General features: G+C 30.6%; 1 protein-coding gene across 1 annotated transcript in view; it reads right to left on the bottom strand.

Moving 5' to 3' along the window:
- The window catches only part of cos (kinesin-like protein costa), a 233146-nt gene that overhangs the window by 49046 nt on the left and 171600 nt on the right, over nt 1-12500 (bottom strand). The window lies entirely within an intron of this gene.

The following is a 12500-nucleotide window of genomic DNA, read 5'->3' as shown; positions in this document are numbered from 1 at the left end:
TATATATATATATATATATATATATATATATATCAGTATATATATATATATATATATATATATATATATATAATATATATATAATATATATATATGTATATGTATATATATATATATATATATATATATATATATATATATATATATATATATATATATATATAAGGCAATGTGTGTGTGTTTCCAATAGAATGAGAGGTTACAGATTCTACATAAAAAACAAATATGTATTCCCATGTAAAATTTTCCGAATAAGATGATGCAAGTGGTCCCGATTCTTTAAGTGCCCCTTAAGGGAGCTATGGGAGCAGAGCCCCTCACCCTCTTAAAACTTCAAATATATAAAATTCTAAATAAAAACTATTAGTGTAATCTTATGTAATATTTTCCGATGAAGTTATGGAAGTGATCCCGAATCTCTAGGTGCCCCTTTAAGGGAGCTATGGTTGACAGAACCCCACACACTTTACATCTCAAACAAGATCACACACTAAACATTGCAGGATTGCAACTTGAGGACCCATACTTCTCACATGGTCATCTTTATGTACGAGCATCACATGTAGGAGCAAAATAAAAACAAAGAACATTGTTTATAAAGATATTTTCAGTCTAAATTCAAAAGAATTTGCTGATTATCCTTAAATGACTCAACTCATAAAATGTTTACATTTCTTTCAATCTTCTTTATACTTTTGAAACTTTTTATAAAAATTTGAAACTTTTTATAAAAATTTGAAACTTTGATTTATAAAAGATATTTGTTTTCATTACCACTTTTTGTTGATAATGCGATTCCTTATATGTTTATTTGGTTTAATTACATTGAAGCATTTTAAAATATTAACTAAATATTATAAAGTGAAAACATAAAACCTTTAATTTATGCGAGTTATCCTTTTAACTCAAACATTTCTTAAGTATATATAGCACATATTCTCTGATGGGCTGAAGATGTAGACGCTGTTTTGTATTAAAAAGAAAATAATAGTGCAAAACAATTTTTTTCATAATTTGTATTTAAAAAAAAAAGAACTTAACACAGAAGTCATTTGTTTTTCCTGGTTTCATCACATTTTTGGAGACCATGTATAACAACAAATATCATCACCTTAACATAGGAAATGTTTCATATTGACGGTTGCACGGTTTCCACAAATGAAATATAGGGTGATAAGAGTATGTATGAATTAAAAACGCGTGGTTCTCAATAAGTCATCAAACAGATAAACTAGAGGGGAACTCAGTAGAGCGCGTACCTCCACCAGGCCAGCTTATTTCTCGACATTTTGACTGATTTTGGACGGTTTGCGGGTCTATGACCTTGACCTTTGACCTTCCAAAATTTACCCATTTCCAGCTCTTTGTACAGCAGTTTAAAATCCAAGCAAGTTTCATTACTTTACTATTAAAATTGTGGCCGTATGGTTGAAGACGGGAATTTTACCCTTTGCTTGACATTGACCTTCGACTCGACCTTGACCTACGACTTAACATGTATTAATTGGTGTGGATTTTCATACACTCAAATATTAAACCAAGTTTGAGGTCCCTGTGACAACAATGTCCAAACTCATAGCTGATTACGTGAATTGGCCATTTTGCTTGACCGTGACCTTGATATTCCTGAACAAATATCATCTCCAACTTAACATAGGATTTTTTTTCATCTTCACGATTACACAGTTTCTACAACTGAAGTATTTGGCGATAAGAGTTTCTAGGAGTTAAAAACACGTGGTTCAGAATAAGTCATTATATAAATAACTTAAATGAATCGACCAATAGCATATATTGTCATTGCTTTTTAATCCTACACCAGGTCAACGCCGGATATCTTTACTGGTGTGTGTGTGTGTGTGTATGTGTGTATGTGTATATATGTGTGTATATATATATGTATATATACATATATATATATATATATATATATATATATATATATATATATATATATAAAACCAATAATCACTTGATAAAGACATAAATTTGTCGAAACCGCGCTGTCGTGAAGAGGATATATGAAGAAAAGGAAAGGAATAATCATCGTTTATTCTATCAAAAGCTTACACCTGAAAAGTTGAACAACCCGAGATGATACGAGGATTCCGGTAGGAAATACATAGACGCCACTAATGCACCTGCCTTTATGTAAATCACATACACACGCGCATACACACATATATACATATTATTATATTATCTTTTAAATTATGGTAACAAACCGCGACAGTTTACTAAATGAGAGGTACACAATAGAATTCAGCAAAGCCGCTCTCAGACTTTTAGCCAGCCGACCTCAGGATCTCTCGCTAGTGAGGTTAATGTATTAACTACAGAACTGCGGGGCACCTGCACACACACACACACACACATATATATATATAAAATATATATATATATATAAAATGTATATATACAGTATATATATATATATATATATATATATATATATATATATATATATATATATAAAATGTATATATACAGTATATATAAATATATATATATATACATATATATATATATATATATATATATATATATATATATATATATATATATTATATATTTATACACACACACATATAAATATGTATATATATGTATATATATATATATATATATATATATATATATATATATATATATATATTTATACATATACATATATATACACATATAAATATATATGTATATATATACATATATATATGTGTGTGTATATATATATATATATATATATATATATATATATATATATATATACTTATATATTCGAACGTTCAAAACGTAATATTGAAAATAGTTTCAAATTATGAAAAAGTCTGTACGAGGAGAGAATTTGACATTTACAACACTTTTCGCGCCAGTTGAAATCACATTACATGATTGCTATATAAATGTAGTTTCAATCAGGCATTTAACATTAAAGAGTATTGCGAGTTAAAATGGAAAAAAAGAATGCATGCGAACAAAGCTTTAAGAATATAGGATGTAAACATGTACAGTAAAAAATGCAAAGCGCATTAATTTTTTTTTTTTTTATTTGTTAGTTACCATTATTATTATTATTATTATTATTATTATTATTATTATTATTATTATTATTATTATTATTACCTAGGCTATAACCCTAGTTGGAAAAGCAGAATGCTATTAGTCCAAGAGCTCCACCAGGGAAAATAGACCTGTGAAGAAAGAATATAGGGATATAAATAAGCTACATGGGAAGACAAAGTAGAAGAAAAAGAAGACATGGGAAGTAATGAATAATGAATATAAGATCGGTAACAACGTTAAAATAGATATATAAAAACTATAAAGAGAGACTTATGTTAACCTGTTCAACATAAAACCATTCGCTACAAATTTGAACTTCTGAAGTTCCACCGATTCAGCTACCTGATTAGGAAGATCATTCTACAATCTGGTCGCAGCTGGAACATAAGTTGTATACAAAATTAAATAAAAATAGTACTTTGGAGTTTTATAAACTCAAGTACCCTATAAGACTTTAAACTATGTAAAGTTGGAATACGAAAAGGTACTAAATTTAAAGAACTCAAACGCGACACATATTTAAAGGCATCTATGAAATTTCAAAGCGGTCTTTTATCAAAGTTTTGAAGTTAGAGCTTTTGAAACTGTACTCTTATGGCAGTATGTTAATCAAATTACGTAAGTTTTAGTTACTTAAAATGTTCATTTAGTTCAGGAGTCTTTCGTAGTTTCTAAAGGTTAGTTCTGATGAGGTTAGCATGTGGGATTTTTGAGATATTCAGGATTACAAGGCAATGAGAAATGTCACGATCAATGTCGGACCAGTTTTCTACACTATATTTCACATCTAATAACTAGGCAAGTCTCTTGAGTAGTAAAGGCTCAGAAGCTTTAAACATTCACCTCCTAAAATGTTTCCCTAAAACTATTTCTTAAGATTTGCCAACAGGAAAACCCAGTATTTCACATCTAATAACTAGGCATAGCAGTAAAAGTTTAGAAACTTTTCACAACCACTGGACTAAAATGCTTATCTAAAATAATTTGACTTTAGATCTGCCTCCAAGAAAACCCAGTAATAGTAACGTTTCATTATCAGAACATAAAGAAAGACAGATACATATATCTTTCTATCTATCTATCTATCTATCTATATATATATATATATATATATATATATATATATATATATATATATATATATATATATATATATACATATATATATATATATATATATATATATGCATGTGTATCTATCTATATATATATGTATATGTATATATATATATATATATATATATATATATATATATATATATATATATATATATATATGACGAACTAAGAAAAGTTGCAGGTACAGACAGACTGACATCGACAGACCATATACAGACGCCAGTGGAAGCTTATTATAGCTTGAGTGGAAGGACATGTCATAGGCTTTTGTCGTGCATTGGACTAGTTACGGCTGATGATGATAATGATTATAATATATATATATATATATATATATATATATATATATATATATATATATATATATATATATATACACACACACAATCATGAAGGAAGGATATACAAATGATGACGAAAGAATGAAGCATTTAATAATAATAATAATAATAATAATAATAATAATAATAATAATAGACTTGAATAAAAACCTCATCCACCCATTATCTATTAGAGTATCCAACTTAAATAGTTATAAAAAAAAAAAAACATATAAGACGAATAATGACAAGAAACGAAAACAAAACTGATAAACACTTTCACTGAACACGGGAAAAAACATGAAAAAACTGATATGATAATTTTCCAAAATTGATTAAGAAAAACAAGGCAGGTTCTTGAGGGTCTTTGATAAGATAACTTTGGAAGAATGTCTATTTCTTTTTTATCAAATTCCAGTTAAATACCCTGACAATAATTCACTAACAACCACCGGTTATTATTGCAATTATAATCAACAATATGTCAACATCATTTTACTGAAATCTTAAATTTAAGTAAACTGAAAAAATAACCATAAACAAAATGTTTTTATTTTTCATTTACAAACTATCTTCAATTAAAAAAAAAAAATTAAGTAATTACTTCCATTTCTGCAAGGAAACCACAATGTCACACTTCAACAATTCATAAATTTCATTTGGCGAACTGAAAACTTTACACAGGCGAACCTACTGAAAGACATTCATCAAAGCCAGCCAGTGGCAATAATAAACATTAACCGGTTCTAATTCCACCAGCCGCGTTCAACGGATTCCGATAAACCCGGCCGTTTTTCGTTCACCCGCAAACAAACCTCCGGGAGTTTTTGTATCAACTGATCGTTTTCCGTAACCCGTTCGGGGCAAACGGCGTTGATGGCTAAATGGGCCTCAGTTGACAGTCACGCGATGGGCAGTCAAAGAGACACGGAACTGACATGTTACATCATCAAAGGAACGAATGAGAGAGAGAGAGAGAGAGAGAGAGAGAGAGAGAGAGAGAGAGAGAGAGAGAGAGAGAGAGGGGTGTTCTACATGAACATAAAATGAACAAGACACAAAAAAGTTTAGGAGTAGTAGTCCACTACAGCCATTGATTATCAATAAATTTCTAATAGAGATATCCCGTTGTCGTGCAACTGTAACATTGGTCGCGCTGGGCGTACATTATGCCCCGTGGAGAAGGAAATGAGAGAGAGAGAGAGAGAGAGAGAGAGAGAGAGAGAGAGAGAGAGAGAGAGAGAGAGAGAGAGAGAGAATTACTTTTCGAAAGAGCTCACACAGACCCAATTATGAGATAAAGTAAGAGATGGGAAAGTATATAATTGAACCCCAAAGAAAAACGAACAATATATTCTACAAAAACAAACTAAAATTTTCGAAATAATCAACTGGTAACAGAGAAAGTCGTAACAAAAAAAAAAAAAAGAAAAAAAAAAAAAAAAAAATATTCACCAAACATGATGATGTAAAATAAGGTAAAATCTGAATATTCCCCACAATTCTAAAAAGCCTTAGTTTTAAGAGGTCAATTAAAAAATGCCTGCCTTTGCAATACCTAATACACCTGTGACCTAACGTGAGTCCAATATACCTTCACAGTCTAATGGTTTTCTCCTTGTACAAATAGCTATTCCTTACCCCTCCCATACCCCTAAAACAAAATAAAAAAATCAGATATGTTAAGAATAAGACCTTGAAAGAAGATGAAACGGAATAAATAATCTACAAGAAATGTATTTGCACTAAAATCTTGATCCACAGTCAACCGCCAATGAAAAAAATGGACAATTCAGCAATGATAATTATATAGGTAATTTTCCAATTATCAGAAAACGTCAGAACATCAAATGAAAAAAAAAATGAAAAAAAAAATCTCACAGATGCAGAGAAATTAAAAGGATGGTAGTGAGAGAATGAGAGATTAGGGTAATAACCCAAGATCATTTTCCCAATTTCTATCAATACATTTAAGGCAAAGATCAAGGAAATGCTAGAGCAACCTTTAATCATTATATTGCATTTCTTACCTGTTATTTCACTATCCTATATAGTTTGTTTCAAGTGCATTGTGTGATGTTATACTTGACCATTGATATTGAAAAAAAAATGATAAACAAATGTTAACAGCAAAGAGTTATACCTGAAACATAATTCCAAATGCCTAAATAAAAACTCATGGAAAACTAAACTAGTGTTCGCCATGATAACTGTAAATGATTAAGGACAATGTGCTTCATATTTTCATAATGATGTTTTGCAATACGCATTATTTTTTTCTTTAATCATAAGCGTTGCTCTTTCCTTATCTGATCCAACAGTTTTTCTGATTCTACATTCAATATTTCTAAAACTTCTTCTCTACATACCTGATTAATTCATAAACATAACAGATTGGCAACATCTACTTTGTGTGTGTATATATATAAATATATATACATACATATATATATATATATATATATATATATATATATATATATATATGTATATATATATATACATATATATATATATATATATATATATATATATATATATATATATATATATGTGTGTGTGTGTGTGTGTGTGTGTGCGCGTATGTATGTATGCTTCTTCTCTATATCACCTGATTAATTCATAAACATAACAGATTGGCAACATCTACTTTGTGTATATATATATATATATATATAAATATATATATACATATATATATATATATATATGTGTGTGTGTGTGCGTATGTATGTATGCTTCTTCTCTATATCACCTGATTAATTCATAAACATTACAGATTGGCAACATCTACTTTCTCTCTCTCTCTCTCTCTCTCTCTCTCTCTCTCTCTCTCTCTCTCTCTCTCTCTCTCTCTCTCTCTCTATATATATATATATATATATATATATATATATATATATAATATATATATAAATATATATGTGATCAATCTATTCTGAAGAAGTGTTTTAATTCTTTCATTCTACCTTGTTTTGAGTATTGTTCTCCTGTCTGGTCTTCAGCTGCTGATTCTCATCTTAATTTGTTGGACAGAAACTTACGGTCTATTAAATTTCTTATTCCTGATCTAGATATTAATCTCTGGCACCGTCGTTCAATTAGTTCATTATGCATGTTGCATAAGATTTTTCATAACTCTGACCATCCTTTACATTCAGATCTCCCTGGACAATTCTATCCTGTTCGTAATACTAGGCAGGCAGTTAATTCTAATAGCCAGGCATTCTCCATCACGAGGCTCAATACTACGCAGTACTCTAGAAGTTTTATTCCAGCTGTTACCAAGTTGTGGAATGATCTTCCTAATCGGGTGGTTGAATCAGTAGAACTTCAAAAGTTCAAAGTTGCAGCAAATGCTTTTTTGTTGACCAGGCGGACATGAGTCTTTTATAGTTTATTTATGACATATTGGTTTTTGATGTTGTTAATAGTTTATATATGACATGTCCGTTTTGACATTGTTACTGTTTTTAGAATGAATTATTGTTAATTTGTTCTCTTCATTTATTTATTTCCTTATTTCCTTTCCTCACTGGGCTATTTTTCCCTGTTGGAGCCCCTGGGCTTGTAGCATCTTGCTTTTCCAACTAGGGTTGTAGCTTGGATAGTAATAATAATAATAATATATATTTATATATATATATATATATATATATATATATATATATATATATATATATATATATATATATATATATATATATATATATATATATATATACTTAGAGGCCTCAGCTTTTGACTGAAGAGCTTGTGTGATTCCACATAACTATACCCTTAGCAAATAAAACCAATAGACTATATACAGTACAATCAACTAATCATTTCAAATCTACTAATCAAAGTACCCAAGTATTTCATTCAACCTCAGTGCCAAATCAACCAATCTACCAACCTCAGTGTTTAGTTAAACTCTGTGACGAATCCACCAATCAATGAATCCTAGTGTTTAGTTAAACCGCAGCGCCAAACCCGTCAATGAATAAACCTCAATATCTAGATAAATCTCAGCACCAAATCCATAAATCAATCATCCCAGTGCCCAGTTAAATCTCAGCGACAATTCTACCCTCCCGGTAGTTCCAACACGATCATCTATGGTAATACCGAGATCAACGACGATTGGCTGAAAGCGCCTTCGTTATTTCAATCCAAACTTCACCCGGACCATCATCTGTCAAAAGCAGAGTGGTTGTCCTTCGGTTCATACGACAAATGTCAGAGTCAGATTGAGCCCTTTCAACATCAATAATAAACCAAGATGCCTTGCCACCGTCGGCTGCCTTAACACTGACGAATTCTACACTATTCTTGGTACTGCTTTCGATGCCAAGATATTTTGCAACGATTGGCTTTAAAACGTACGAGTTCATATTACTTTAGGCAAAAAATAGTAGTTGCAATAGTAGTATGTGGTAATAAAGGAGTAATATTTGTACATCATCTTAGTGAAAACCTAATAAATGTCCAATTGTTGGTGCAAAACTAATTCATCTCAGATAGGCCCATTGGTACCTACTGATTAATAATGCAGAAATGTGTCATAACTAAACGTAACTGATGCAAAAAAAAAAAAAAAAAAAAAAAAAAAAAAAAAAAAAAAAAAAAAAAAAAAAAACCAATGGATCATGAGACCACGTGTTACTTGACCTATCGCCATTTTCTTATATCTAAATAAAGCATCTACGACTCCAAAAGGATGTAGAGCGTTACTTCGATATCGAAAAGTGGCTTCCCAATTCTTCATCTAATATATCCAACTCGTCATTTAGTTCTAATAAATTCCTTAAGGAATTCGAATCGTTTCCACCAAAAGCTTCCCTTATCTGCTTTCAGTTTAAGTGGCTTAACCCTCTTTCATGCCCTCACCTCACCTTTTCATCAATTACCAAAAAGTTCTTTTTCGTTCAAGGGGTTAACTACTGCTCTGTAATTCTTCAGTAACTACTTTACTCTTGGTAAGGGTTGAAAAGACTCTTTAGGTATGGCCAGCAGCTCTTCTAGGAGAAGTACACTCCAAAATCAAACTATTGTTCTCTAGTCTTGGGTAGTGTCATAACCTCTGTACCATGGTCTTCCACTGTCTTGGGTTAGAGTTCTCTTGCTTGAGGGTACACTCGGGCACACTATTCTCTTTCATTTCTTTTTCTCTTATTTAGCTAAAGTTTTTATAGTTTATATAGGAGATATATATTTCAATGTTGTTACTGTTCTTAAAATATTTTATTTTTCCTTGTATCCTTTCCTCACTGGGCTATTTTTCCTGTTGGAGACCCTGGCCTTACAGCATCTTGCTTTTTCAGCTAGTGTTGTAGCTTAGTAAGTAAGTAAGTAAGTAAGTAAGTAAGTAATAATAATAATAATAATAATAATAATAATAATAATAATAATAATAATAATAATAATAATAATAATACATTGAAGCCAAGGTAACAGTAGCAAAAATCAAGTAAATTGTACAGGGAAACGAGTTCGCCATTAACAAAGTATCAAGTTAATCGTTTACTTTACAATGCTATAGTTGTTTATGAATATACATTTAATCATATGAAATATCACACAATGTAGTTATTAACAATTAAAAAAAATGTGTATTTTTTACTATATACTTTTTGGAAACCATTAAAATGATGATTTCCATTTTGAAAAACAAGATTTTCGGGAAAAAACGTGTGTATCATAAATGTTCCATATCTTAACTAAACATCTATAAAAAAATCAGGACAACTACGAATTTAAAAAGTAAGTCTTAAAACACATGGCACGACAAAAAAAAAATAAATAAAAGGAATTCAAAGAAATGTCATAAAAACATGTCTTGGAGATATCTGGATCCAGAGAGTTCCCGCTTCTTATATAGGGCCTCTTTAGATGAAGAATGATTGATTATATAAAAAAAATATATATATTATAAAAAACCATAAACCATAAAAAGTTATTTCATGTCCAGCGCTCCCTGGAACCTGTGAGTACAAACTCTCTTAAACCATAAACACACCCACTTTACATACTAAATAATAACGACCTATATTTAACTAACACTAAGGACAGCTCTGAAATGTTAGGTTATTTTATGCCCTTAGAAACTCACCGTGGAGACGAATAAAACATGCTTCACCATGACCTCTCTTTATGTAATATCAATACAAATGTATAATACATGACCTTTTTTTTAAGTTAAAACATCAAATGTACATTACCACGATGTAATTTTCAGACAGTTCATTGAGTCATAATTATATATTTACGGGACTGAATTCGATCACAGAATATGTAGCTCTTAAGTCTACCCAGTTAAAATAAGCGTACCAGTATCTAGTGGAGTCAAAAGAAAGAGTGAGGGGCCAGCAGTTTCACCCATAAACAACTGATTAGTATCCAGAGGGTTCTATTACAAAGTAAAAGGCGCGTGGTGCAAAATATTTTTATCAGCTTCATAATAATTTATAGGCAAATGAATACTTGCATACACTGTTTCACAAATTTTCGTTAATGAAAAATACCAATATGTATATTTTATATATATATATATATATATATACTGTATATATATATACTGTATATATACATATATATATATATATATATATATATATATATATATATATATATATATATATATATAGAGAGAGAGAGAGAGAGAGAGAGAGAGAGAGAGAGAGAGAGAGAGAGAGAGAGAGAGAGAGAGAGAGGAGAGAGGAGAGAGAGAGAACCCATGTTAGGGAAGGACTGATGGAGAAAATAAATATTCTCCGATAATTTTCTCCAGTTCTTCCTTTACGTTGCATGTTTTTAAAAATATAAAATTTTACGTCCATGAATTGCAGAGAGAGAGAGAGAGAGAGAGAGAGAGAGAGAGAGAGAGAGAGGAGAGAGAGAGAGAGAGAGAGAGAGAGAGAGAGAGAACCCATGTTAGGGAAGGACTGATGAAGAAGATTATTCTCCGTTAATATTCTCCAGTTCTTCCTTTGCGTTGCATGATTTTAAAAATGTAAAATTTTGTGTACATCAATTGCAGAGAGAGAGAGAGAGAGAGAGAGAGAGAGAGAGAGAGAGAGAGAGAGAGAGAGAGAGAGAGAGAGAGAGAGAAATGGTTGTGTGATTACACTCATATTGTTTTACATCAACCTTGAATCTTTAAATTCTGTAGGATAAACCAACAAAAGTTTTGAAGGGAAAAATTTGGACGATATGGATGAAGTGCAGAATTTGTAACATGGATGAATGTATAGAATTTGGACAACATTGATGAATATCTATAATTTTTACCATATGGATTAATGTATAGTATTTGTAACATGGATGAATCTATAGACTTTGAACCATATGGATGAATGTCTAAAATTTGGACCACATGGATAAATGTATAGAATTTGGATCATATGGATGAATGTCTAGAATTTGGACCATATGTGCGTATATACGTGTAGAATTTGGACCATATGGATGAATATACATTATTATAATTATCATTATTATTATTATTATTACTTACTTACTTACTTACTTACTTACTTACTTACTAAGCTACAACACTATTTGGAAAAACAGGATTCTATGAGCCTAGGGGGCTCCAGCATGGAAAATAGCCCAGAGAGGAAAGGAAACAAGGAAAAGTAAAATATTTTAAGAACAATAACAACATTAAAATAAATATCTACTACATAATCTATAAAAACTTTAACAAAACAAGGGGAAGAGAAATATGATAGAATACTGTACCCGAGTGTACCCACAAGCAAGAGAACTCTAACCCAAGACAGTGGAAGACCATGGTACACAGGTATGGCACTACCCAAGACTAGAGAACAATGGTTTGATTTTGGACTGTCCTTCTCCTAGAAAAGCTGCTTATCATTGCAAAAGAGTCTTTTCTACCCTTACTAAGATGAAAGTAGCCACTAAACAATTTTAGTGCAGTAGTTAACCCCTTGGGTAAAGAAAACTTCTTTGGTAATCTCAGTGTTGTCAGGTGTATGAGGACAGAGGAGAATG

Source organism: Palaemon carinicauda, chromosome 19, assembly GCF_036898095.1.
Source record: "Palaemon carinicauda isolate YSFRI2023 chromosome 19, ASM3689809v2, whole genome shotgun sequence".
NCBI lineage: Eukaryota > Metazoa > Arthropoda > Malacostraca > Decapoda > Palaemonidae > Palaemon > Palaemon carinicauda.
The sequence above is the reverse complement of the archived record's forward strand: the minus strand, read 5'-3'. Positions and strand labels throughout refer to the sequence as shown.